This window comes from Metopolophium dirhodum, chromosome 8, assembly GCF_019925205.1.
Source record: "Metopolophium dirhodum isolate CAU chromosome 8, ASM1992520v1, whole genome shotgun sequence".
In the NCBI taxonomy this organism is placed as follows: Eukaryota; Metazoa; Arthropoda; class Insecta; order Hemiptera; family Aphididae; genus Metopolophium; species Metopolophium dirhodum.
In genome coordinates, this window is record NC_083567.1 from 21,745,730 (window position 1) to 21,752,107 (window position 6,378).

Below are 6,378 nucleotides of genomic sequence, written 5' to 3' on the forward strand. Positions count from 1 at the left end.
ATTGCTTAAAAAAATATCATACCTCACCAATTTTCTAATTTTGAACACGACTTTATTGATAGCCCGAATAGTGTTATACCAGTATAGTTACAATACAAATATTGAAAATTTTCGGGCAATACATCCCCTGATCAATTAACTATAATAAAAAAAAACCTACTGAGAAATAAGAAAATACATACCCCGTGACGGAATGAAAATCTGCTACGAAACTTAGTCTTCGAAACACTGAAACGTTCACACATTTCAATCGGCTTATGATATATTATTCCCAGTTTGAAAATGTTCACTAACGAATGCCATTTCTGAAATAACACGCATCTTATGCAGTAAAATGTTCTACAATATTCTAATGACCTATGCGTTACAGTCTACAGATATTATATAAACCTACCAATAAATACCTAATATTAATTTTTATTACACAGAGTTTGTATTTTTAAATGTTGTATTCAAGGATTTATTAGTTTTATTTTTATACCTAACAAAAATTACATTTATTCACAAGTCAGTTATCAACTAGAACTCGACTACGAGTAAGAAAGCGTTTGGATTGTTCGGACTGGCGTATAATTTATTATTATTATACATTGCGCCTTTGGTAGGCAGTAGTAAACGTATATGCTTCTACGTTACTTAATTAACAGATTTTCCGCGACAATAAAGTCTAAAAAGTAAATATAAGACCAAAATAATATAAAAACGTAAGTTACGCATAAACATCGACTCTCCCAGTGAAACCTAGCTGTACTGCAGCACACGCTGTCGTCGAAGAAACAGCTATCTTCATCCGTCTACATCTCGCTAATTGAAACTTATCTAGTATACAATACTAGTATCTTTATGATCTGTAATATATTCTGGTGTTCGATAAAAAAGATTGAAATAAGATAAAAATACATATTTTTTTGGTTTTGAATATGAAAGGTGTGAGATGATCGATATGAATTTTGTGAGAAATCTAAAGGTACTAGAAAACTGAGACGAGTGTGTTGAATGAAATAAATTAAAAAATTGATTAACACAACATCGCTTTAAAATTAATTTAATTCAAATAATGAGATGAACCTTATTAGATCATTTAAATCAGGGCTTGCAAACGTTATAATAACGTTATGATTATAACGTTATATTTTACAAATAACGATTGAAATTTGTAAACGTAATTATAACGGAAAACGATAATCAAAAATAATTAAATACCGCAAAACAAAACATAACGATTAACAATATATATAATATATCATTAAACAAAAAATATCGCAAAACGTAATTTATAGAATATCATTACGAAAAATAACGCAAAACAAAATTATTTGAAAATTTAAAATCCATTTATTTAAAGGTATTTAAGGTATATTGGTTTCGTAGAAATATATTTTATTTCATGCTATTTATTTTTGTCTTAGAAAAAAAATCTAAGAATTGATTATATTATATTCCGTATCTGGGACATTACCTACCCGCATTTTTTTGGAGTTATTGATAACTTTTAAACTGAATTGTCAATAGCTAATACCTAGTATAATAATAATGCCCCGATAATTGCGCTGTAGAAGTATAGAGTATAGACTTATTTTGTATTCACTATTCACTCTGTATTTTGTCTACTCTGTAGTCTGTACTACTGCGATCCTCTTAGTATACTGTTATTAAAACATCCGTTTTATTTATATTACCTAGCTAAATATTAAAACAAAAACGCTATCATGGGTAGTATCATATATATAATTGAATACATTACTATTTACTTACATATTGGTGTTGGTATTTATTCCATTATTTGTGTATATAGTAATAGGAATACTATAATATTATAGTCTATACTCAATACTTCTATAATTTATTAGGCAATTGTAGCAAGGTATAAATACATTTCAGGTAATGTATTTCATGTACATTTCAGGTATATGTCAAACTAATCAGTGCAAATGTGTAAAACATAAATTACTGTCTAATTTTAAATGATATTTACATAATATTATGAAATGTTGTAAAAATGACTATATAATTCTAACACTTATAAAACTATAAATAAATAATAATGATTGATGATCAATTAGGTATAAATGTATAATACATTTAAAACAATAATAATTAATGGTTTTATTTTTGCTATTATAGGTAATATAATGTGTAGTGATTTTATATAATTCCTAGGTAATTTATTAAATTAAAATATTAAATAATAATTGGTATAGTATAGGTACCAACGTAATTATATAAAATACCTAGGTGTTTGGTATATAGAATACCATTTATACCAATATTGAATATTAATAAAATAATAAATTATAATTTTCTGGTAACGATGTTGAAAAAAAATTAAGTAGTAAATTATTTACTGGATTGTTGGAAAATGTTGGGTAAAATAACGTTTTTATTCTTAATAATGATAAATTCAAAACTTGGATAACGTTTTAATTCTAAATAACAATAAACGCAAAAATTGTGTAACGTTTTAATTCTGAATAACGATAAACGGAATTTTTTATTCAAATGCAAGCCCTGATTTAAATTTTCCAGAACAAGCCCCCAGTTGTTGGTCGCATGCCAATTTTAACCATATACTAGACCACAAGTTTATAGACATTCTATAATGCATTCTGCTGCCGGTGGCCCTAGACACTGTTTGGGAAATTATATTTCTTTAGTAATTAAATTACGATACGAATTATAAGTTACGTAGGTACTTGTCCAATACTCGACTACCAGAATTTAAATTAAAGAATGTGATATACCTAGGTAACATATCGATCGATTCTAAAACAGAAACTTAACCTAGGTACAAATAATATCACAATATCAAATAGTGAAATGTGAAAATTTGAAGAAAATTTCCTATAGGTATATCCCGTAAAACCCCCAAAATAAAACGTACGTTTGAGGTGTTCTCTTAAAACCCAAATATTTAATGCTCGTATCCCGTATGCATAGAAAATGTATGTTTCACATATAACGAAAACCAAAACTATCATGACAGAACTGAATTACGAATAACGTATAAAACAAAAATAATCGTCACCAAGTGATAGGTATAATCTGCTATGTACTTACAAATCATATTAAATAACATTAATCATTATGCATTTTCTTATTTTGTTAGGTAGGTATAAAAACCTACCTTCCTACTTATAAAAGCATTACCTAATCATTGATTTAAAATTTTAAAAATTATTCTACTATAACAATAAATTAACAGTTGTAGGCAAAGTATTATAATTTAAGGTATTTTTCATAATATCCTAATTTTTGTACACCTATAACAACTGGATTTTAAAAACTACTCTACGTCTAGCGGGTATATAAGTTTGTCTGACAATAAATATTTACATTAGGTCTACCGCATCAACAGAGTAGTAGGACAAAACTTACGTAATTATTTATTCTTCCGGCGAAACGCGTTCCCTTCGAGTGTATAATATTGTCTAGTGTCAGAGCTGTGCATCTCCGCCAAGGAAATTGCAGCGCGCGTCTTCATATCTCCGATCCAAAAGTTCAGTCTGGAAGTATTGAGATTAATGACATTTATAAAAATAGGCACCTAGTTTAATAACCAGAATGGAACGAAATATGTGAGTACGTATTGGAATCGCTGTTCGTCTCAGACAATTGTCATTTGCCATAGATTATTTATAATTATAACCTCACCGTCCTAATCATAGAAAATATATACATGGTCCTAACCGATGGATGATGGATATTTTTACATTATCTTCAAAATAACATTTATTTGTTTCTACTAGACGCAAATGCGGTAAATTGAATTCAAATTTATAATATAGATAACGGTTTTTTTACTTGGTAACCATTTAATTATTACTTGGTTTATAAACAAATTCTAATTGATATAAAATAGTAATTACATAAAAATAGTTTAATTGATCCCAATATTTAAAAATAATGTTTCAAATAAAATAATATAAAAAATTTAAGAAATACCTATTAATTAATAATATGTATTACCTAAATAACAAATTAACTAAATAAATTCGTGTTTTTTTTTAAACATTTTCACGCCCCCCCCCCCCCCCTTACGAAATTGTGTCACTCCTCCTTAGAGTGGTGCGCGCCCCTTAGGTTAAGGGCCCTTGAAATAGTGCATGTTAAAAAATCAGCCATATCTTCCCCCCCACCCTTTGACAAAATCATTTGACTCATTTAGCTACTTTATGAATTAAGAACGATACATTGAACGTATACTAAACTGTACCTACCTACATAATAGTTATCAACCTATTAACCCATCAATAATATTATATTTTTTATTGTGTACACTAATCGATTGGTATATACAAAATAACGTTAAGTTATAAATAGAATGTGGATTTAAATGCATTAAAAATAAGAAAAATGCCTTAAAATACGATTTAATGCACTTATATTACAAAGCTTAATAAAATGGCCAGAAAAATTAAAAGTCCAATTTAAACGAATATAAAATAGAATTTAGATAAGTGAATAGGTAGTGTATTCGTTATATTTTGAGTTTCATTATAGCACATCAGTCGATCAGATGCTATTTAATATTTTAAAATAAAAAAATTCGACACTAATTCCATATTGGCAAGTGTTGTTTTCTATAACTGAAGACTGAAGTTATAGTATCGAACATAATGGGTACGTAAAAAAATAGAAATATAAGAAAAAAAATTACCTTTATTTAATTGTATTTAATTTTTTTCTAATAAGTTTTTATAAAATTGACTTTATTCCATATAAATGTTCTAATTTAATTTTTCAATTCGTTGATAATATATGAAACGAATTCTTTCCTTGGAAAGCAGTGTTTTAGAAAATTCAGAAAATGCAGTTTATATTTAAATATTATAAATAATAATTTCTGATGCATTGATGCGGAAGAGTGAGGGGGTGGACAATCAGCCGAACCGAAATCTAACATCTTAAACACTTAATATAAACAATTTTTCACACACGCGTCATGGTATTAAAATAAAAAAATATTTATAATTCATATTTATACCGATTTTCTACCGAAAAAATAAATTACTTTAATCTCAATATTATTTATTAGTTAACGATATCTTTGCTCAGAATCGTTTTTCGTTTGTTCGTTTTGTATTTAAATAATTTATACGTGGATATATTATTATTACTAATAATTATAGTAGTTGTGTTTGTTTTATTTCATTAATTTATTTAGTACTATACCAATAAATTATATATTAATTAATAATTTTTAAAACATTGTGTTCAAAAAAATAAAAAAAAAAATGAGATTTTAATTAGTCTTGTAATGTACCTACCTATATTTAAAAAATAAATAAATATAATAATAACTGTTAAACTTTTAGGGACATAATAGGTAACACATTCGTGCATGTAGTATTACACTATTTATATAGGTATATTTATATACCTATACGAGTATATGAGTAGGTATATTATTCATAAGTGCGCACACGTCAGGATACCATTGGCAGTTGACCATTCCGTGAATATACTTTTATGTGTACATGGTTATACATCTCTAATCCCTATGATATAGAACATAGATATTAGGTGAACAATAGAAGTTAAGTATGTAACACTAAATTAATAGTTACCTATAACTTATAACGTTGTATTTGGAAAAAAAATTACCAGTTATTAATTAAAATTGTATCTTATGACTATTATCAGTTATAAGTCATAACATATATTTCTATAAATTAAGCCAAAATATTTATATATTTATATTAAGTACCCTGTATAGGTATGCACCTATTAATTATAATTATTCTACAAACAGGGACTGGAAAAACGACGACGACGTTTATATCTCGCGTATTTTATACATTTCTAGTCCGGAACTAAAATATGCGCCTACAACACTTGGATAGCACATTTTTCGTGACATTAAATATTTGTTTTAAGTCTTAAAAGTAAATTTAAGCCCCAAAAGAATATAAAAACAAACTTACTTTAATTATCGACTCCTTCGGCGGAATCCGTGACGTGTGTGAACTGCGACGCCCATGAGGAAACGCTCCAGAATACAGCCAGAACTTAGAATATTGTGATTTATGAAAAATAAAATAATACGAAACGCAGTAAGTTTTTTGCTCATATTATCTTCTTTGCTTATTGAAATTTTAGAATTTTTAATCGACTGTGCCTTCTGCAACGCCTTTGAGATTTGCCATAGATTAAGTAAATAAATGATAGATATTATACTAGGTACGTCAATATGATGAATCCACGGATATAATATAATGCAACTTTTTATATCAAAGAGTTCTGTGATAAGGAACAATTTGTTCATTGAAATTTGATATGACAATAAACCAAAATAGTTTATAATTTTGAATTTGAATTATAATAATATGATATAGGTATTATTTAAATTATTATTTTCGTTTATCAATTTAATTATTG